Here is a 22,594-nt window from a genome sequence, read left to right on the forward strand (position 1 = left end):
AGCTTCTCCATCTTTGGCTGCAAAGAATATAATCAATCTGATTTTGGTGTTGACCATCTGGTGATGTCCATGTGTAGAGTCTTCTCTTGTGTTGTTGGAAGAGGGTGTTTGTTATGATGAGTGCATTTTCTTGGCAAAACTCTATTAGTCTTTGCCCTGCTTCATTCTGTATTCCAAGGCCAAATTTGCCTTTACTCCAGGTGTTTCTTGACTTCCTACTTTTGCATTCCAGTCCCCTATAATGAAAAGGACATCTTTTTGGGTGTTAGTTCTAAAAGGTCTTGTAGGTCTTCATAGAACCGTTCAACTTCAGCTTCTTCAGCATTACTGGTTGGGGCATAGACTTGGATTACTGTGATATTGAATGGTTTGCCTTGGAAACGAACAGAGATCATTCTGTTGTTTTTGAGATTGCATCCAAGTACTGCATTTCGGACTCCTTTGTTCTGGGATGTTGGAAAGCTATCTGATCTCTGTAGGGTTTACTTTACTCTGGTGGAAAATAAGATGACTGAACTAGATGATCCTTAAGACCCTTTACAACTCTTTTTTTTTTTTTAAGTTTATTTTTGTGCTGAGTCTTTGTTGCTGCTCCGGCTTTTTCTAGTTTCAGAGAGCAGGGGCTACCCTCTAGTCGCAGTATGCGGGCTTCTCATTGTGGTTGTTTCTCTTGTTCTGGAGCTCTGGCTATGTGAGCTTCAGTATTTGTGATGCACAGGCTTAGTTGCCCCGCAGCATGTGGGATCCTCCCCAACCAGAGATCAAACCGGAGTCCTTTGCTTTGCAAGGTGGATTCCCAACGACTGGACCACCAGGGAAGCTCCCCTTTACAACTCTTAATTGAATTATTCAACAAATATTTATACAAAACTGAGTAAAACAAAGGACTTAGCCTTTAGAAGGTCACAGTACGTTTAGAGGGTAAATGGATTATTAAATTATTAAATAATAATTTATTATTAAATTAAAGTATCCCCCTCTAGTAGGGGATAGAAACATAATTTCATTGAGACAGAAAGGGAATTATGGGCTCTAATTGCAAAGGCAGAGGGAAATTCAGCCTGTGATAGTGACTTTCTTTGTTCCTTGTTTTAGGGGGAAAGTCATTAGTGTTTTACTATTAAGGATGATATTAGCTGTAGGTGTTTTATAGATTTTTTTCCTAGATTGAGGAAGGTTTTCCCCAACCATTTTTCATTTGCTGTGAGTTATCATGAGTGGATGTTGAATTTTGTCGATTTTTTTCTGGATCATTTGAAATAATCATCTAGTTTTTCTTTCATAGTGTGAAAATATGGTGAATTACATTGACTGATTTTTGTATTATTATATAAACCATTCTTGTGATTAAGCCATGATATAGTATCCATGTTTATGTATCACCAAATTTGATTTGCTAAAATTTGGTTAAGGATTTTTGCACCTATGTTCATGAGGGATATTGTTCTAAATTTCCTTTTAATATGTTTGGCATTGATTTAGGGCAATGCTGGCCCCATAGAATGAGTTGAGTTACATTCAATCACCTATTTTCTTTTTTTTTTTTTTTTTTTGCTTTCCAGTGTGAACTGAAAAACCTGCTAGACAAATTCCAAAAGAGCTGTAACACTCAGTTATCTATTTTCTACAAGAGTTTGTGTATAGAACTGGTATTATTTGTTCCTTAAGTGTTTTGTAGAATTCACCAGTGAAGCCATCTGGACCTCATGTTTTCTTTAGGGAAGTTCTAAAACAATGAAGTCAATGTGCGGCTCTAATGTGATGTCTTCTCTCTTGTTATTGACAATTTATTTCTTCTCTCTTATTTATATTAATGATAAACAGTCTGGTTACTGGTGTATCTGTATTACTGACATTCTCAAAGAACTAGCTTTAGATTTCACTCACTTTTCTCTTTTTATTTTCTATTTCATTGATTTCTTTTTTTTTTTTTTCTATCTGGAAAATTTTAAAAATGTGTTTTCCATGGTAGAGTTCATAATATGTGTAAACATAATGACATAGTACATAGACATAAACATAGAACAGACTTTTTAAAAATTGAAATATAATTGATTTATAATGTTGTGTTTGGTTTCAGGCGTACAGCAAAGTGATTCAGTTATATATACATATATATTCTTTTTCAGATTCTTTTCCCTTGTAAGTTAGTATAGAATATCAAGTACAGTTTCCTGTGCTATACAGTAAGTCCTTATTGTTTATCTACTTGATATATGGTAGTATATATATGTTAATCTCAAGCTCCTACTCATTTATTCCCCCTTCCCTTTCCCCATTGGTAACCACAGGTTTCTTTTCTATGTCTGTGAGTCTATTTCTGTTTTGTATATAAGATCATTTGTATCATTTTTTTAAAGATTCTACATATAAGTGATATCATCTGGTATTTGTCTTTCTTTGTCTGGTTTACTTCACTTGTATGATGATCTCTAGGTCCATCATGTTGCTGCAAATGGCATTAATTCATTGATTTTAATGGCTGAGTAATATTCCATTTATATTTACACCACATCTTCTTTATCCGTTCTCCCGTTGATGGACATTTAGGTTGCTTGTCCATGCCTTGGCTATTTTACATAGTGCCACCATTAACATTGGGGTACATGCATATGTCTAAATTATGGTTTTCTCTGGATATAAGCCCAGAATTGGGATTGCAGGATCATATGGTAGGTCTAACATGGTAGAAATTTTAATGGCAGCTGTTGTTCTTCATCAGTTTAACTTCACAAAAGAAGTTTATCAGCAGAGCTAATGTCTTACTAATTCACATTCTGTAACAAGATAACTTGGTTCCTTTTTGTCACCACTTCTCTCTGCCTCTAATTTATCTTCTAGCAGTTCACGTTCATATTCCAGTGCGTGCCCCTCCAAAAATGCACTAGTAAAATCTAAATCATTCACACTCATTCCAACGCAGCAGATCCTCTTTAGGAGAGGTGTCATCATCCGTGATGGGTTTGTTTTCTTTTTCTTCTGCTTTGTCAACTCAGCCAGTCATTTCTCCTTTTGTTTTGGTCATACTGGGCTCGAACTTCTAAAGTCTTTCTTTACCCCCAAGCACTTTTGTCTTCCTTTTGTATTCTATTATTTGCTTTTTGAGTGCCTCCTGTTTGAGTCCACACAGATTTGAGTGCACAGCAGATTTCATGACAAAAGAGGAGGCTGTAGCTTCCCTTCAGAGAAGGCAATGGCAACCCACTCCCGTACTCTTGCCTGGAAAATCCCATGGACAGAGGAGCCTGGTAGGCTGCCGTCTATGGGGTGGCATGGAGTCAGACATGACTGACGCGACTTAGCAGCAGCAGCAGCAGTAGGTTCCCTTAAGTCATTTTGTATATAGTTGTCTTTTTCATCTGGGGCCCACAGTCAGCAACTGCCAGTAACTAATCAGTCTCAGATGGAGCTGCATTTTGTCTCAAGCAAACACTATAGGCAACACACTCCTCAGGGTCTACTGAGACATCAAATGGTGCCTCACATGGACAGTGCTTTTCTGTAAGATGGTTAAATCCTGTGCTCATTTTGTTCAGCAGTAAGAGCTGTCTTCCAATACATACAGCAGGCTGAAAGGTCTAAAGTCAGAGAGACTTTGGAAACCCCACATTCAGGTTACAGATCTCTTGGCTCACATCAGAAGTGTCCAGAGACTCTGTCTGAGCTTTATAAAGAAGGCCATCCTGGGACTTTAATGCTCATGATCCTCCTCCTTGGTTTTCTTTTAGGTGTTCTTCGTGAGAAATTCTAACCTGGATGATTTGGAAATAGAGATCCCAAGGAAAGACCTTAATACTAAAATATTTTTCTAACCAGTACTCTTCAAAGTATAAAGAAAGATGAGCATCAAAGAATTGATGCTTTTGAACTGTGGTATTGGAGAAGACTTTTGAGAGTCCCTTGGACTGCAAGGAGATCAAACCTGTCAATCCTAAAGGAAGTCAGTCCTGAATATTCATTGGAAGGACTGATGCTGAAGCTGAAACTCCAATACTTTGGGCACCTCATGCGAAGAACTCATTGGAAAAGACCCTGATGCTGGAAAAGATTGAATGCAGGAGGAGAAGGGGACGACAGAGGATGAGATGGTTGGATGGCATCACCAACTCGATTGTCATGAGTTTGAGCAAGCTCCCTGATGCTGGAAAAGATTGAAGGCAGGAGGAGAAGGGGATGACAGAGGATGAGATGGTTGGATGGCATCATCAACTCGATGGACATGAGTTTGAGCAAGCTCCAGGAGTTGGTGATGGACTGGGAAGCCTGGTGTGCTGCAGTACATGGGGTCACAAAGAGTCGGGCACAACTGAGCAACTGAACTGAACTGAACTGTTCAAATTGTCAAAATCATCAAAAACAAGGAAAATTTGAGAAACTACCATAGTCTAGAGGAGTCTAAAGTGACATGAACTAAATGATTTTTGAGGAAAATTTCTTAAACAAGTTCTTGTTGCCATGGGAAACAAAGGAGCCACGGGAGCCTCCAGTCCAGCTGCTGTGTAGCCTCTGTGGCTCTGTGGGGGCCCCACAGCCCCCTAGCTGGTGCCCACATGGCTTATTATAATTTTTTAAATTTTATTTCCTTCTTTCTGCTTGCTTTCAGTTTAAGTTGCTCTTGTAATTTATTAAGATGGAAGAATAGGTCATTGATATTAAAGTTTTTCTATTCTAATATGAACATTTGATGCTATGAGTTTCCTTGAAAACATAGCTTTAATGGCATCCCATAACTTTTGAATAATTGTGGTTCTATTTTCATTCAGTCCATAACATTAGACTTTTTCTTTTGTGACCTTTGATCCATTGGTTATTTATGTGTTGTATTTAACTTTTAATTATTTGGGGAGATTTTTTCAAATATCTTTCTGTTACTGAATTTTAGAATACTTTAAGTTGAGAGGATGCTTTGTATGAATTTAATCTTTCTGAATTCATTGTCTTGTTTTATGCCACAGAGCATAACTGATATAGCTTGGTAAATGTACCATGTACACTCAAAAGAATGTGTATTATGCTATCATTTTGGGTTTTTTGTTTGTTTGTTTAATTTTTTTATCCCTGTCTTGATTTACTGAAGTTTCATTTTTATAAGATGTGTTTAGTTGAGGATTTATTTTGCTTGGGCGTTGTAGGGCATCTTGAATTAGTAGACTATTAATGATCATCTCTTCAAAATATTGTCTCAGATCCCTTCTTTTTCTTTTTTTTTCTGGGACTTCAGTTTATCTTGTTAGGTTCCCTCACTGTATCTGATATCTCTCATCAAAAACAAACAAACAGAAAAGACATTAACTTTGAATAAACTGCACTTAAACCCAACACTGACATTTCAATGACAAGAACTTCAGAAAACAGTGAAATGTTATCTCCAAGGTGCCTTGAGAAAATAACTACTCTTCTAGATCTACTTCAATAAAGAAGGTAAAATTAATGTTTTTAGAAGATATTAAAAGACATGATATTTTTGAGAAAATTAAAGTTATTCCAACAGGAGATAAGCATTAAAGAATATTCTCTAAATCATGCATCATGCAGAAAGAAAACCCTCTTGCATGAAAGAACAGATGCAGAAAGTGATGGAGACCAAAGAAAATTATAATTATGAGAATAAATCGAAATCACATTGACAGTGAAAGTAGGAGGTGTGAAGAAAGAACAATGTGGCATTTAAATTATACAGAACTACAATACTAAATGGCGAAAATATTGCAAAGGATGTGTGTGCATGTTGGGGGATGTATGTGGTAAATGCTTTTACACCGTTCATTCATTCTCCCCTAGGAGGATAATAAAAGTAAGAATGGTTTTGTTAAGGAACTTTTAAAGTAACTAGTAAGAGAATAAAACAGTGAGGCTGCAATAAGATGCCATTTTATACCTACTAGGCTGACTACTCGGAGAAGACAATGGCACCCCACTCCAGTACTCTTGCCTGGAAAATCCCATGGATTGAGGAGCCTGGTGGGCTGCAGTCCATGGGGTCGCTAGAGTTGGACACGACTGAGTGACTTCACCTTCACTTTTCACTTTCATGCATTGGAGAAGGAAATGGCAACCCACTCCAGTGTTCTTGCTTGGAGAATCCCAGGGACGGGGGACCCTGGTGGGCTGCCGTCTATGGGGTCGCACAGAGTTGGACACGACTGACGTGACTTAGCAGCAGAAGCAGGCTGACTACTAGATGACCTACTAGTAAAGAAGACTGACAATAACATGTTGGCCAGGACATGGAGATATTGGAACCCTCGAAAAGCTAAGCGTAGAGTGACAGTATGACCCAGCATTTCCATTCATACGTATACATCAGAAAGAATTGAAAACAGAAACTCAAACAGACGTGTACGTCTATGCTTATAACATCATTATTCACAGTAGCCAAAGATAAGAAACAATCTCAGTGACTCTGGAGAGATGAATGAATAAACAATGTTAGAAGTTCAGAAATCTTTGGTTTGGGAAATGTCTTATTACTTCTTTCATAATTTCTTCTCTCCGTGTTCTTTGCTCTTCCTTTGTGGAACTTCTGCAAGATATTTTACCTCTAGGAATGGTCCTCTATAACTCTTACCTTTTCTCTCATATTTCTTTCCTTTTTTGCCTTATATCCTGGAAAATTTTCTTCCTTTTATCTCTCAAACTTTCTATTTTAATTTTAGAAATCATCATTTTAATTTCCAACCATTCTTTCTTGCTTTTATCATTGCATCCTTTTTTTTGTTATAAGGATGCAGTATCACTTTTAAAAAATATCTGAGGATATTAGCAGGAAGGTTAAAATATTTTCCCTTTCTCTGTGTTAAATTACCTCTATCTCTGCAGTTTTTCTTAGTATTTAACTTGATCTCTTTTGCATTACAGATTTTCCTCAAATACCTAGCATATCTTGGTTTTCAATAAATATTTTAAAATTATGTAATATAAAAACTAAATGTTTTATAATTATATAGTATAAAAACTTTAATGTGTAAAAGGATGATGTCTACTGCCAGGCAGGTGTTGGCAGATGGACCTTTTAGTATTTAAAGTGAAGTAGTTAATGTAAGCTATTACACCAACTACTTAACTAATTCAATCTGTTTTTTCTTTTTTTTTCTTTCAGAACTCCCTGCCCTTGTTTTTAGCCTAGGACTTCAAAACCTAGATACTATGCATTCTATTTTTTTTAATATATTGTATTAGTATTTATTTGGCTAGGCAAGGGATCTTTTAATTATGTCATGTGGGATCTAGTTCCCTGACCAGGGATTAAACCCAGGCCCCTGCATAGGGAGTGAGGTGTCTTACCCTGCCTGCGTGCTAAGTTATTTCCGTCGTGTGCAACTCTTTGCGACTGTATCGACTGTAGTCCGTCAAGGTCCTTTCTCGGTAGGATTCTCCAGGCAAGAATACTGGAGTGGGTTTCTATGCCCTCCTCCAGGGCATCTTCCCCACCCAGGGATAGAACCTGTGTCTCCTATAGCTCTTGCATTGCAGGTGGATTCTTTACCACTGAGCCACCAGGGAAGACCTCTTAGCCACTGGACCACTGGGGAAATCATGCTGTGCATACTTTGTGCGCTGAAGAGAGGCATAGAGAGTTTTGACCGTGCCACATATAGACTTAATCTCTTATTTTTCAATTCTACATTTTTTTTTTTCTTGGCTTCTCTTGTCTTTGGCCTGAGTCCTTAGTCTCTGGTGTATTCTGCAAGGTGCACCAGCTCCCTCATTAGTGCAGCCCCTCTGGTAGTATTTCATGGTGTAGATTTTTCTTCACTCTGCTCAACAGTTAACAGGTCTCTATCTGATTTCTGCCTTCCAGATATTTGGCGGAATAATTTGGTGATCACCTGCTCCCACTCTTGTTGTTTTGGGTTTGTACCATTTTGATTCCTTTGCCATTTGTTAGGTGATATTGGGCATGATAAACACACATGACTGGTCTGTTATTCTTCTACTGGGAAGAAATATTTAGTTAAATAACTTTTCAGAGGATATTTTCTGTATGAAAAGTCGCTAAAATGTACATCTCTGATGCTAGAACTTTAGAGGTTCCGAGAATGAACTTAGTGTTGAGGTGTTTAAGTAATTTTGATTCAGTAGGTGGCACTCTTTACTAGTTTAACTCAATCCTAAATTGGTGTTTGAATTTCAGTTCAGGGTAGAAAGATTTTATTTATCCTTATAATCCAAATAAATATGTTTTCAGAATTGGGTTATCAACTCTGACCTATTTGTATTTTCACAACTTAAAAATGTTTGAGTTACATTTCAAAGTAAAGATCTGAAAAAAATAAAAAACTAAAATCTCCAACATTTCCAAATTTCTAAAACAGTAGTGTTAATAGTGACTTGTGCTCTATCATAAGATAGAGAAGGAAATGGAGAAGGCAATGGCACCCCACTCCTGTACTCTTGCCTGGAGAATCCCAGGGACGGAGGAGCCTGGTGGGCTGCAGTCCATGCAGTTGCAGAGAGTCAGACACGACTGAGCAACTTCACTTTCACTTTCACTTATGCTCTATCAAAAGTTAAAAATAATTAAATCTTACCAGAAGTCCTGAGTACTGAAGACATTCAGATTCAAGCTGTTAAATATTTTAAAAATGTCCTCTTATTGCATGGACAGGTTCATTTCATTATCTTTTCTTCTCTATCCTTTCTGAATATTCCCCCAATATATCAGTGTTTTAAATTTACTGAGATATTTGTACAATCTGTAGAGTAAACAAAGCACAATGTCTGTTAACACTCCTATAATCAAAAATCATAGTCAAGATACATGTTAGGCAGTTAAGTAAATACTAATACGGTTTAGGGAAACATTGCGTGCTTTTGGAAAATTTTACATATTCTATAAATAACAAGCAAGTACAGAGAAACATGTTTACTTCCTGTTCTGAATTTGCAAATAATTTACCAGTCTGTAAATCACTCTTGAAATTGTAATATTCAATGTTCACATAAATCTTATTAGGTCTGAAGCAAACCATGAAATGTTAGAGCTTTAAGGGACTTTGGAGAGCATAATGCTAACTATTTAATGATCACAAACTTGTTTTATTTATTACTTACAAAAATGAGCTCTTTAAAAATTATGGTTTTTAACAACATTGGAAAAATATTCTAAAAAGAGTTAAAACAACTTACTGTAAAAGTTCACAGGTAAGTCTGTGACCAATTTTGACAAAATATGTAAAAAATATTAGTAGTGAGAAGACTAAACTACTCTGAGAACTATTATCAATCAGTCTGGAAACCTCAGTGTGATGCTAGGCTTACGTAACCGTGGGTGAATGGTGACTTTCTCTTTTATTTTTCTACAGTTTTATTTAAAAAATATATTTTTAGGACTTCCCCAGTGGTTCAGTGGTTAAGACTCTGAGCTGCCAATGCAGGGGGTAGGAGCTGCCCTGCAGCTGCCCTGGTGGAGGAGCTAAGATCCCACATGCCACATGGTTTGGCCAAAAGATTAAAATAAATAAAATGAATATGAAGAGGAAATCTTAAAAAACTAATAAATAAATAAAGACACTTTAAAAATACATACATACATATACTTTCACAGAACCACGTGGCCTTAAATATACCCAGCATTTGGCCAGATAGCCAGAAATATTTCAGAATACTTTAAGTTTCAAATGTTTGTCTACAAAATTCCAGGCATATTGTGTTTCCTTGTTAGTCCATAATTTGTTACTTCTGTTTCAATAACTGAGCCACACAGATAATATTAGTATTTGACCAATTCAAATATATCTTGAAGGTTGCATTCCAAAGACAATCAGAGAAACTTTAAAAAATGATAATACTCGTGAAGATTATTCTATCTTTTGAAATTATCATTCCACTAAAGAGCTCCCCAATTTTTCAAAATTGAGTCCATCGACTTCAGAACAGTTTATTAGTAGGAAATAAGTGGAGTGCCTAATGACTCCTTATCTTCTGTTCCTATTTTTCTGTCTCTGTCTCTCTGTGTATGTATAATAAAGATTGTAATCTTCAAACTAACCACAATCTGTTTGTAACCTTATAGTCTGAAATCAAATTATATATATAGAATTTTATGAGGACCTGCATTGCCTTAACTAAATCAGCAGTGCTGTGTAATTGATAAAATTTTCCTTTTAGTTTCAGATTCCAATGATACCTTGGTACATCAATAAGAAAGAATGTTGTGAATCAGTAAGTGTTCTGATGAGTGCATCTCTTAGGTCCTTTTAATTCTTCCCAAAGCTTTTTATCTGAGGAAATATTTTAGTAAATATTTCAACAAGTTCCCCCAACCCCCTATCTCATTGCATTAAACCTCCAGTCTTTGCTTCATTTTTTTTTGAAAGAGCTCACAAGGCTGACCACATAAGCATACTCTCACTTTCAAACTTTGTACAGTTATGAAGTATTTATGCAATGGATGGCGGGCATACCAGCCTTTCTCTCTGACTTCAATAATTTGGATAAAATTTCTTTTTTTCCTATTTATTGCAGCTGATCCATTAGCACAGTTCACTATTTCCATGTTTAGAACCAGCTCCTCAAAATTCTTATCTATCAGATAGTTAGGCACTACTGGCCCGTGTGTGCAGGCTAATTTGGTAAATATTATTTTGTTGCAGTTCCTGGCAAACAGAATTTGGTTTGAAATATATATGTTGGATACCCCTGATCTTTCCATAGAAAGTAAACTTTTTTGGAAGAGTTCAAAGATTTAAGACTAAAGATTTATGTTTTTTAGTGTGAGATTGAGACTAAGACCCCAATCTTCTTTTTTAAAAAATTTGTTATTGAAATATAAAAAATTTCTTTATTGAAGAGTAGTTGATTTACCACATTGTGTTAGTTTCTACTGTACATCAAAGTGACTCACTTATACGTATATATACACTTTTTTCCATATTCTTTTCCATTATAGTGTATCACAGGGTATTGACTCTACTTCCCTGTGCTGTACAGGAGGACCTTGTTGTTTATCCAGTCTATACACAATGGTTTGCATCTGCTAATCCCAAACTCCCATTTTAGCCCTCCCCCAAACCCTCCCCTCCTTAGCAACCACAAGTCTGTAGAACTCCAATCTTCTTATTCAGTAAGTTCAATAAATATTTTAAGTGATATTTTTCTGCTAAAGAGAGAACATTATATATATATATTTGACCTTAGTTTTTTTTTTGACAGACTATGTATATAAATAATATAATACCTGTAATAGAAATATATGCAAAGATTGAAGAGAGTCCCAAAGTTGTAATGATTGTTAGGTCTGTTGTGGGAGTGAGGAGAGAGGTATGGCAATGCTTCATGAGGAGTCTTTGAGGAATGGGTAAGAGTTTGGTGAGCAGATGAAAGTGGGGGTGGGGTCAGGGAGAGGGTGAGAATATTTTGAAATAATGGATAGTAGGTGCAAAGGCACGAAGATATTGGAACCGTATACTTTTTCTACAGAATGCAAGGAGTTTGAGAAGTCTGCTTAAGTCTAAGCGGAGACAGGGAGTAGGGTCATAGAACGAGGTGCTGTGAAATGACCCTGGAGAATCTGGATTTAGAAGAGCTTTATTTGCCAAGTCAAGGATTTTGGATTTTATCTTGAAGCTGATGGAGGGTTATTAAAGAATTTTAACTTAGTGTCTCAGTTTCTGCCACTCTGATAGTGGTTGAAGGTGGAGGTGATGCTAGCAAGGGTAGACCCACAGAAACCAGGAAACTATTGTGTGTAATTCAGATGAGAGATATTTCCCACCTCTGTGAAAATTGCTGTCGTGTCTAAGTCTTTGCAACCCCATTGACTATACAGTTCATGGAATTCTCTAGGCCAGAATACCGAAGTGGATATACTATGCCACTATTCCCTTCAATACAACCTCTGGCACCTGTCCTTCCTGTCAGGCTCACCGCTTTTCTGCTCTGGGCTTCCTGCCTTTGATCTGTTGCCTCTATTGTCTGCCCTGCCATCATGTTAGTGACTATTCTGAGTTGTTTTTTTAAATCTCTCTCTTCTAATTACTCTCCACTCAGCAATTTCCAAATCTGATGTCTTAGTAAATGGCCTTACCTCATGTTTTGCAGAGATATCAAGTCCATTCTTTGAGCAAGCCCTCAACTTGTTCCCTGAAGCTAACAAACTTAATTCATTTATACAATCACTTCTTCCTTCTCCCTACCTGTTTCAGTGAAAGGAATATCCCTTCTCTTATCCAAGGCTAATTCTCCCATCTGAACTTTGAATCTCATTTATTCTGCCTCCACCGAGCATTTGTTTATTTCCATTCACCTTTCTCATTTCTCCTTTCCCTTCAATTACCAACATGATTCAAGTCTCCCCTTTTTAAATTCCATATCCTGCTAGATATGTATCTTTATTTTTCCATTTACTACAAATTTCATTAAAAAGTACTGATTCTTGTATAACTACCCCATTTAGTCCTTTCTAAACCAGGACTTCTAAGTTGGAATATTGTTAGCATTTTGGTTTAGATAATTCTTTGCTGTGGGAGGCTGTGTTTCAGACCACTAGATGTCAGTAACATCTACCTCGTTGTGTTTATCTCCTGCTGCTGCTAAGTCGCTTCAGTCGTGTCGGACTCTGTGTGATCCCATAGATGGCAGCCCACCAGGCTCCCCCGTCCCTGGGATTCTCCAGGCAAGAACACTGGAGTGGGTTGCCATTTCCTTCTCCAATGCATGAAAGTGAAAAGTGAAAGTGAAGTCGCTCAGTCATGTCCGACTCTTTGCGACCCCATGGACTGCAGCCCACCAGGCTCCTCCATCCATGGGATTTTCCAGGCAAGCGTACTGGAGTGGGGTGCCATCGCCTTCTCCGAAAAACATTACCATATACTATCAAATAATCCGTGGGAGTCAAAACCAACCCCAATTGAAAAGCTCTGTTCTAAAATGTATACAAGTTGCTGAAACTGCTCCTACTTACTGATCTCCATACTGTGAAACCAGCAGACATTTCATATCCCTCACCATTCACTTCTTTATTGAAACTTTTTTCCTCATTGGTGCTGTTTGTTACATGTTTATCCCTTTTTTTCTGGCCCACGCATAGCCTTGTGGGACTCTTTTTCATTCTTCAACTCTTAAAATATCAGACTTCCCTAGGTATCTGTCTCCTCTCACTTCTCTGTGTGGCCTCATCAGAACTATTCTTCTGGCTGTCACACTATAGGTGAATGAGTCCAGATCTCTGTCTTCAGCCCAGACCTCTCTCCTAAGCTTCAAACATGTATATTCAACAGCTTATTGGAATCTCCACTTTTGGTAAACTCAACTTGCCCAATATAAGAAGTAATACTTTGCTTTCTCTCAACCTCCTCCCTTATCCTAACCAGCTGAAAGTTCCAGACCCCCAAAGTTGGGTTTTTCAAGCCTGTGTCTCTTTCTTGAATGGTGCCACCACACAACCATTCACCATAAATCTGGAAGTCTCTGAGATTCCCCTCCTTCACCTCCTATAACCACGTAGTTATTCATTCTTCTTCTTTTTTGTTTTTGTCCCTTCCTGCTCATTTCTACTACCCTCACCCCTTTTTACCTGCAATTCCGACTGGTCTTTGGTCCTCTCCTCTTGGCCTTCTCCATCTGTCCTCTACTTGCCTTATAGAATGGTGTCTCTAATAGTCAAATCTGATTATTTCTCCTCTGATTGATACCCTTTAAGGCTTCTCATGGTTTGAAATATAAAATAGTTAAAATTCCTTTTCCTAGCAAAAATCTTACTTAATACATTTCTGTCTACTTTGCTTCCCTTATCTCCTGAGACGTTCCTTGGAGGATACATTCAGTAGATCTTAGTAAAGAATTTGTTTCATGATGTTTCAACTAGAGGATTCTGTAGCTAAGCATTGCTAATCTTTCTGTGGGCAATGCCCTATTTGGTTTACGTAACTGTCTTATTTATGTTGCAAAATTTAAACATTACCTTCTCTTGGTTTGACTTCAGTATTCTATCTTTGTGTTCTCAGAGCATGAGTATGCCATCCTATACCTTCCACATTATATTGTAAATAGTTGGGCTTGCTTTCTGGATCTTCTCAAATACTTCAAGTAAAACAGTGGTCATGTGTCTAGTACTCACAATGCTCAGCACAATGTCTAGCACATAGTAAGTACTTGAAAAATATTTGTTATACAAATGAATAGTACCAAATATATGAAAGACCTGAACTGGTACAGAGTACAGAGAGGAATGGGTGGATTTTCAATATTTGAATGTTTCATTGGCAGAATTGGAAGTACTTACTGCCTGATTAGAGGTAGGGAGTGAGGAACAGAGAGTCGTCAAAGATGACCATTATGTTCCTCGTTAGATAACTTGGCCCTATTGAAAGAGACAGTGAAACCTGAGATGGATGAGATTTAAACACTACATATGTACATTCATTTATTTTGGACAAGATGCATTAGAAATGCCTGTGGGACATAACCAGTAAACAGCCATATGGGTCTGGATCCCAGTTAGCACTGTGCAACTGAAGTATCACATGAGTTACTAACATAGTTTAAAATTTTTAACCTGCTTTCAATTTTTAAAACTTGAGGTATAATTGACATTTTCTTTCTTTTCTCCCCCACCTTCCTTTCTTTTTGGAAACAGATTTACAAAGTTCAAATCAATTAGACACCTGCTGTTTTCATCACTGAAATTTTTTTTTAATTTTTAAAAATCACTGCAGATGGTGACTGCAGCCATGAAATTAAAAGATGCTTGCTCCTTGGAATAAAAGCTTTGAACAACCTAGACAGCATATTTAAAAGCAGAGACATTACTTTGCCAACAAAGGTCCATCTAGTCAAAGCTATGGTTTTTCTAATACTCATGTATGGATGTGAGAGTTGGACTGTGAAGAAGGCTGAGCGCCGAAGAATTGATGCTTTTGAACTGTGGTGTTGGAGAAGACCCTTGAGAGTTCCTTGAACTGCATGGAGATCAAACCAGTCAATCCTAAAAGAAATCAGTCCTGAATATTCATTGGAAGGACTGATGCTGAAACTGCAATACTTTGGCCCCCTGATGCAAAGAACTGACTCATTGGAAAAGACCCTGATGCTGGGAAAGATTGAAGGCAGGAGGAGAAGGGGACGACAGAGGATGAGATGGTTGGATGGCATCACCCACTTGATGGATATGAGTTTGAGCAAGCTCCAGGAGTTGGTGATGGGCAGAGAAGCTGGGCATGCTGCAGTCCATGGGGTCACAGGGTTGGACGTGACTGAGCGACTGAACTGAATGGAAAGATTCTTTTTCCATTTAGGTTATTACAGAATATTGAGTAGAGTTCCCTGTGCTATTCAATAGGTTCTTGTTAGTTATCCATTTTACACATAGTGATGTGTACATGTCAACCCCAAACGCCCCATCTATCCCTACTCCCAACCCCTTCCCCTAACCTCTTAGGTTCATTCACTGGAATTTGAAAGAAAGTTTTACTGATTTCAAGGCCTACATACCTTTTGCCTACAGCCTATTAATGCACGTAATAAAGCATCTGTTGTCTCCTTATTTTTATAAAATAAGAAAACGTATATGATTGTACAGTTGGTTCCCAGGATATCTATTACCATTTTTTATCTGATTCTGAAAGCAAATTGACCTCAACGGTGATGATCTCATTGGTAAGGATGATTTGAGTACCATTTGCTGTGACAGACTAAACCATGGCGTTTTTGTTCGTTACCTTAAGTATAGTTAATAATTCTGTGGTTGTAACTTTGAGTTATAAAAAAAATCAACCAAGATGTAGTCAATATTTTGTTTAATATTGAACGCATTTCACAAATGAACATAAAACGAGCTTTATAACTTCGTTAGGTTTCGGCAACAGACTGATAAGGCGAGTACAAAGGGGGAGGGCCACGGAAGAGGGAGCCGGACGGTGAGAAACAGGCATCTGAGCAAGCGCAGAAGCAAACAGATGTTAATGGAGGATTGAAGGCAACTGCGCTCTCACTTTGCGAACTGTCGTAAAGCTTTGAGTGTCGTGCTTCCTCGGTAGAGGAGGGATTGGTTAGGCGGCGGCGACTGGAGAGCAGCAGCAGTGGCGGCGACGGTGGCGAGGTGTTCGGTCTGCGCAGCATAGAAACGCCCGCAGTTTCGGGGAACGAGTTCCCATGGGACCAAATTAGGCATTCGGAACCCAAGCCGGGTCAGCTGGGCCGAACCAGGCGCTGCCGCTGGTACAGTTTTGGTCGCGGTGACAGACGCTGCTCTTGACCGTAGGGGCCTCTTAGGCCAACATCTGAGGCGCAGATCACTGGCTCTCGACGCATCCTCTTCCCCGCTTACATCTCCTGTCTTCCTTCCTGGGCCAGTGATTGCCAGAGCCTGGGAAGAGGGCGGCTAATGATTCAGGTGAGGGGGCCGGGGGGAGGGGATCGATTGGAGGCCGCGCGTGCGCGCAACGGGGGAGGGGCCGGGCTGGAGGGGAGAAAGAGGAAGGGCTGCGGCCGCGGAAGGCTGGGGTCGGCGGCCGGCCGGTTACTGCTGGCTCCGTCGTGGCTTAGGGTCGGGGTTTCCGCGGAAGATTTAATTGTGTTTGACAGAGCATTCGTCTACAGACACACCCACCCTCCTCAGTAAAGGACTGTGGGTGAGGGGATTTCTTTCCCTTTTTTGACTCTCTAGAGTCTTAGGACAGGGGCTGAGGACTGAGGCGTGGGAGTGCGATTTGACAATGGAGTGATGAAGGTAACCGGCTCCTGGAGTGTTGGAGGGCGCTAAGTCAGCCCTGACGGTTAGGGAGTTGCCTTCTTCTGTGATCAAGGAAACGTAGACCGCGGAGCAGCAGAAATACAGACGCGTCAGATTTTGTCAAGTGTTGGTTGGCTGGCCATTAAAAAAGAAGCTTTAATATTTTTATTATTATTATCATTATTTATTATTATTTTTTTTTACAGAGTTGATCAGAGCCGGTAGCAATGTTGTTGTTTAAATATTTGTTCTGTGCTGCAGAAATGAGGTTTGTCACATAGTTCTTAAATAGGTTAGAGTAGATCTTTACAGATAAGTTCTTAACTCAGGTCTAAGTTTTAACATCTGAGAAAATACCAGGAAGTATAGGGTGTTCGTTTAATTTGTTCGTGTTTGTAGTGTGGGGTGACTCCATTGTATTGCATGCTTTCCTGTTTCTTGATTTATGTGCAGGATGAATTTAGAGCTCTCTGGGGAGATAAGATGCCAGCTGACATAGATTTCATTTTATAGTTCATAACGCTTTTTGAACCTGACTTAATCCAAACTTTATTTCATTTGGTGTTTTATGTTTAATTTTCTTGTTTTAGGGATCTCGTCAACCAAAAAGCACAGACTGGGGGAAAGATAACTAAGGTTCCATTTCCTTTCCCATTTCTGTTTTTTTTGTCATTGCTTTCAAATGTTAGTATGTGATTTGGATATTACATAGAAGTTTTAAAATACTGGTTTCAACTAGAGTGAAAGTCTACATTTTGATACTTTGTTACTGTGTGTTTTTGGTAAACATTTTCATGTCAGTGTAAACAATGTTTTTCATATTAAACAATATCGTTTAGTTGTGTTTATGAGACAACAAGTAGAACCCTTTCACTCTGGAAAGAATCTTTATTTTTTAATGCCTTGCTTTGTTTTACTCTCGTCCATCTCTTGTCATTTTAACCTTGGACAAATGACATCTCTCCTGTGCATTTATTTGCCACTACAATTCATACTAGTATTCTAAGAACTGGCAAGGGTATTTATGAATAGGTCTGAATAATATTGTAGGGAAACTAGCAAGAGTAGAGTCTCTTCTTGTTTATCAGGGTTGCTGTATCTTATGTGTATGGATCTTTCTGTCACTTTCCCCCTTACGTTGGTGTCTTTTGGTCACTTGCATGTTAGTTCTTCACTGGAGTTGGTTTTTGAAGAAAGATATAGTAGGAAATAATTTCATTTTGAATGCATCGTAGTGGAAGTTTCACCTTCACAGGTTTCACAGCAGTACTCAATTTCTGCAAATAGTTGAAAAATAACTATACTGATCTTTAATATAAGAGGTCAACATTTTACTTGTTTACAATGAAGGAATAATCAGATATTTCTAAATAGTTATTTTCACTTTAAAATATAAACTGGAATAAAAACTTCATTGAATCAAACCAGTTAGTTTTTTTCAGACGTTTATTGTATTATTTTGTCAAAAAGGGGTTTCTATAATATGCTTTACTTAGAGTATAATTATAGGTGTCCTTGTTTTGACTTTTCCTCTGGTGGCTAGGATTTCAATAGGAAAAAAAGAAGTGACATTACTAAAAATGATGGTAAAGAATATTATAACTTGATATTAGGATTCTGTGAGTGACATTATCTTATGAAAGAGTATAGGGTTGGAGACAGGAGATACGGATTTTAGATGTAGCTTTGCTTTCTGTTCATTAGGTCTGTGACTTTGTATGACCACCCTGGGCCTCAGATCTCTCTCAGCTGTCAAATGAGAAGTGTGGACAGATAACTCTAGTTTTCTCCAGGTCTCAAATTTAATGGTTTGCATTTTTAGTTAGGTGTTTTTGGTATTAATTGTATTCATCATGACCCATTCCCCAGAAGGAAATGCTATCTGAAAATGTAAAATTCTTCCATGGTATATGTATATTAGAGATGGGATTGGGGGAGGGAGAAGAAAAAAAGCGAGCCGTGGTCTAGATAATACTTCTGTCCCATTGTAGATATTAACTCCTAATTTAATAGCTCTCATATGATACTTAAAAAATGAAACTTTATTTTACTCCTGGTAATGTGCTTTAAATCATTCTGAATACATTTTCTTTCAGAAACCTGTAATCATTGTTCAGTAAAAGTCCAGAAATGCTTTTGAATGCCTTATACCTCTATTCTTTCTTTGCTGTATCCCATAGTGTCTTGGTAACAGCTGGCCTGAGTTTCTGCAGGTACTCAATTTATATCTTGATGTGAGCAGTGAGCTACAAATGTTTAAAAACAAATACTAAACTGAACTTTTACTGCATTGCTATTTAATCATTCAGTAAGTGTTATTGATTGTCTCATGTTATTGACATTATTCTTGGTCTTCAGTGAAGAAGGCACTCTGCCTTCTTGAAGTGGATGTTTTATTAGAGGAAATAATAAACAGAACAGCGTTATGTAGTGGTAAGTGCCATGAAGAAAACAGGGACATATAATGGAGAATGAATGAAAGTGGGACTCTACTGTGCATTGAGAGGTTAGAAAGGGCTGTTTTTTTTAGAGGTAATATTGGATTTGCAATCAGTGATTAGAAAGAATCAGCTATAGTGGCAATATGGAGGAAGATGGCTGCAGACAGAGGGAATAGTAAATGCATTAGATTGGGTTTGATTCTAGAGAATCTATAAGTATGAATTAATTGGTTTGTCTAATAGATTCTTTCACAATTACTAATAGACAGTAGTAAAAAGGTTAAAAATATTTATGTGTAATGACTAAATGTAATGTGTTGACATTATTTAAGTCCTGACTCAAACCAATTGTAGAAAGTAATTTTTGAAGCGCTTAGGAGGAAATTTGAATGCAGATAGCTATTGGATGATATCAAGGGATTATTGTTACTTTTTGTGAAGGATACTAATGGCATTATGTTTCTATAAGAAAATGCCCATTTATAGAGATGAAAACTGAAGAATGAGGAAGAGAATTAAGATGTCTGGTATTTGTTTAAAAGTATTTCAGAGCGAAAAAAAGATGCGAGAGAGGAGTGTAAATGAAGCAGTTGTGAAATATCCTGATAATTAATTGTGTTGGAATGGTAGGTATATGCATAGTAATATTCTCTGCTTTTGTGAGGTTTGAAAATGTTCATATTTTAAAATGCATTTAAAATAATTGATACCCTATTTAGATGTCTTCTCCTTTTCTTTCTCTTCCTCTCAATTTTGATATCATGTAGACTTTTGTTCCTCTTTCTAAACATTCATCATTTATTCAACAAATAGTCTGCTGTATTTCAGGCCCTGTGTCAGTGCTTGAGTTAAAACAAAGAGCAGGAGCTTAAGGCCTGCCTGCAAAGGAGCTTATGGTTTGCTGGATGAATGGAGAATCTCTCAGTGTGGTCTGTGTTGACATGAAGTCATAGATTTCTGTGTTTTCCTGAGGGTATACAGGATCAGCATCTTAGTGTTTATGTGGTTACTTAAAAAACATTTTTCTTGAGACCTCCCTGGCAGTCCAGTGGTTAAGACTCCACACTCCCAATTTGAGGATGGGAGTTGGTGGAACAAGTTCGATCCCTGGTGGGGGAACTAAGATCCTACATGCCATACAGAACTGCCTCCCCTCCCTCTCAATCCCCCAAAATTTGTTTTGTTTTGTTTTTCTAGAGAATTGAGTTTAGGAAGTTCTATATGCAGCAGTGTGCCAGTCTGAGTCACTGTTGCATTCATTTCTCATATTCATATGTGTTATAGGGCATCAGAATAAATAATTTTTTAAACAACCTTTTGACATCCAATTTGCCTCTATTTAAATTTTTTAAATTTTGAAATAATTTCACATTTAAAGAAAAGTTTAAAAAAATGGTACTGAGAACACTTCAGTATCCTTTAGTCAAATTTGCCATTTTAAAAACTTTGTCTCATTTGCTTTAGTGCTCTTTTCTGAATCATTTGAAAATAAATTGCATGTATTATAACCATGTCTCTAAATATTCTTTGTGTATTGTATTCTTTTGCATTATCACAATACAGTTAATGAGATTCAGGTAATCTAACATTGATAGTACTATATCATTATCTAATCTCTAGCCTCTATTCCAGTTTTGTCCCTTTGTCCCAGTAATAATAGCATTTGTACCATTACACCATTGGCCAAGACAGTAAAGAATCTGCCTGCAATGCAGGAGACCTGGGTTCTATCCCTAGGTTGGGAAGATCCCCTGGAGAAGGGACTGGCTAACCACTGCAGTATTCTAGCCTGGAGAATTCCATGGATGGAGGAGCCTGGCAGGCTAGTCCATGGGGTCGCAAAGAGTCAGACATGACTGTGCGACTTTCACACACACACAGCATTTCCCCCATAGGATTTGCGTCAGGATTGCCAGCTGCATTTAGTTGTCATAGCTCTTCAGTCTCCTTTCATCTGGAACAGTGTCTTAGGCTTTCTCTCTCATTGTGTTAACATTTTTGAAGAATACAGGCTTGTATATGTCATAGAATATTTCTCAGGTTGGATTTGTGGATGTTTCCTCATAATTAGTTTTGGGCTATGCATTCCCAACTGGGGATTTTGTATCCTTTCCAGGGTGTGATATTGAAGTACATGCCATTGGCCTGCCTCTCAATGGTGATGTTAGTTTTTTAGTTTCTGATCATAGTGTTGTTTGGTTTCTTCACAGGGATGTATAGTTATTATTTTTCTTCTTCACCTAATAAGCAATCTGTGGGTATAACTTTGAGATAGTGCAGATATCCTGCTACTAATCAGATCTGTATCTTCATCAAATTTCCCTCCTGTATTAACGTCCGTTGATGCCTCTTGCCTGTACTGATGTTTACACTGATGGTTGCAGAATGATTATTTTCTGACTCTGTTTCTTTTTTGTCAGTAGGCATTCTGTTTTAAGGAAGAAAAATCCTTTCATCTCATTGATATGGACTTATGTACTTCCTATCTTACTCAATGGTTTATACTCTGTTATGCCTTTATTTATTTTGTTGCTCAGATTGTCTTGGATTTGTCCTGGGACAAATGTCCTGGGAGACTTTCTTTCCTGGCTTCTGTGTCATTTTGATATACTCTTAATTTTTTCTGGAGTATATTCTCTCTTTTTGCACAGCAAAATGTTCCAAGTTTAACTTAACATCTTTTCTATCTCAGTCCTGGATTCAGGCATTCTCCAAGGAGCCCTGGGTCCATATAGTAGGGAATGCAGTTTGCTTTTGAGTTACCTATTTATATGTAGAAATAATCACTTCTTTTCTGATCAGGACATCTTATTAGACACTATATTTAAAATGGACTTTGATAGTGGGTTTATGAAGTAATTACATAAGATTAGCAATTATATTTACCATAAAGCTATTCTTTTATTCTTTTATTTTTTTCAAATAAATAAGTTCTGATTTGATCTTAATTGTGGTCAAATTAAATAGAAGAAAAAATGAAAGATTATTTTATTTTATGTTATTTGTGTGTGTGTGTATGTGGATAGGTGGGGGGAGGGTTTAACCACTTAACTGTTAAAAATGACTCAAGATTTACATACTTAAGTGTTTTTAACTGAGTTAGACATTCTGGTCTAAGGAAATTGTTGCTTTTGAACTAAGCTTTTAATTTTTTTAAACTCGCTTTTTAAATGAAAATATTTTTGTTGTAATATACAATAATATTTTATATAAGAGTGAAAACTCACAGGCACATTATTCCAGGCATTTGCTGTTACATCTTGGTGTATTTCATAGCCATTCTCTCACCTGTGCCTAGGTATTTGCTTTATTTGTCTTTTTAAATTGTATTTTTCCATGCAATATTTTGAATGATTTTTTATTTTTGAACCAATTAAAATGTACATGGTTTAAAAGTTCCAAATGGCTTATAGTGGAAAAACAGCAGTTTTCCTCTGCCACTTCGAAGTCCCAGTCTCCTAGTTCTGCTTCCGAAATGGGC

The 22,594-nt window shown here is 37.5% G+C and overlaps 1 protein-coding gene, 1 non-coding gene and 1 pseudogene across 9 annotated transcripts in view; 1 reads left to right on the plus strand and 2 right to left on the minus strand.

Annotated features, from left to right (window-relative positions):
* Positions 1 to 1,549: 1,549 nt before the first annotated feature.
* Positions 1,550 to 1,611, minus strand: LOC112577857. The gene has a single exon (XR_003102059.1). It is a non-coding gene; the product is annotated as a U7 small nuclear RNA (small nuclear RNA).
* A 1,429-nt stretch (positions 1,612 to 3,040) lies between these two features.
* LOC112577808 lies at positions 3,041 to 16,111 on the minus strand (annotated as a pseudogene).
* RNF111 (ring finger protein 111) overlaps positions 15,988 to 22,594 on the plus strand; it is a 90,695-nt gene continuing 84,088 nt past the window's right edge. For 3 of the 8 annotated variants that reach the window (XM_025295692.3, XM_006049619.4, XM_006049623.4), the window contains exon 1: positions 15,989 to 16,333. The gene's annotated coding sequence lies outside the window, so the exon portion shown is untranslated. Of the gene's footprint in view, positions 16,334 to 16,414; positions 16,670 to 22,594 lie in introns of those variants that run through there. The other 5 variants (XM_006049621.4, XM_006049622.4, XM_025295695.3 and 2 more) reach the window with 4 other exon arrangements.

The sequence above is a fragment of the Bubalus bubalis genome, chromosome 11 (assembly GCF_019923935.1).
Source record: "Bubalus bubalis isolate 160015118507 breed Murrah chromosome 11, NDDB_SH_1, whole genome shotgun sequence".
NCBI classification, from domain to species: Eukaryota; Metazoa; Chordata; class Mammalia; order Artiodactyla; family Bovidae; genus Bubalus; species Bubalus bubalis.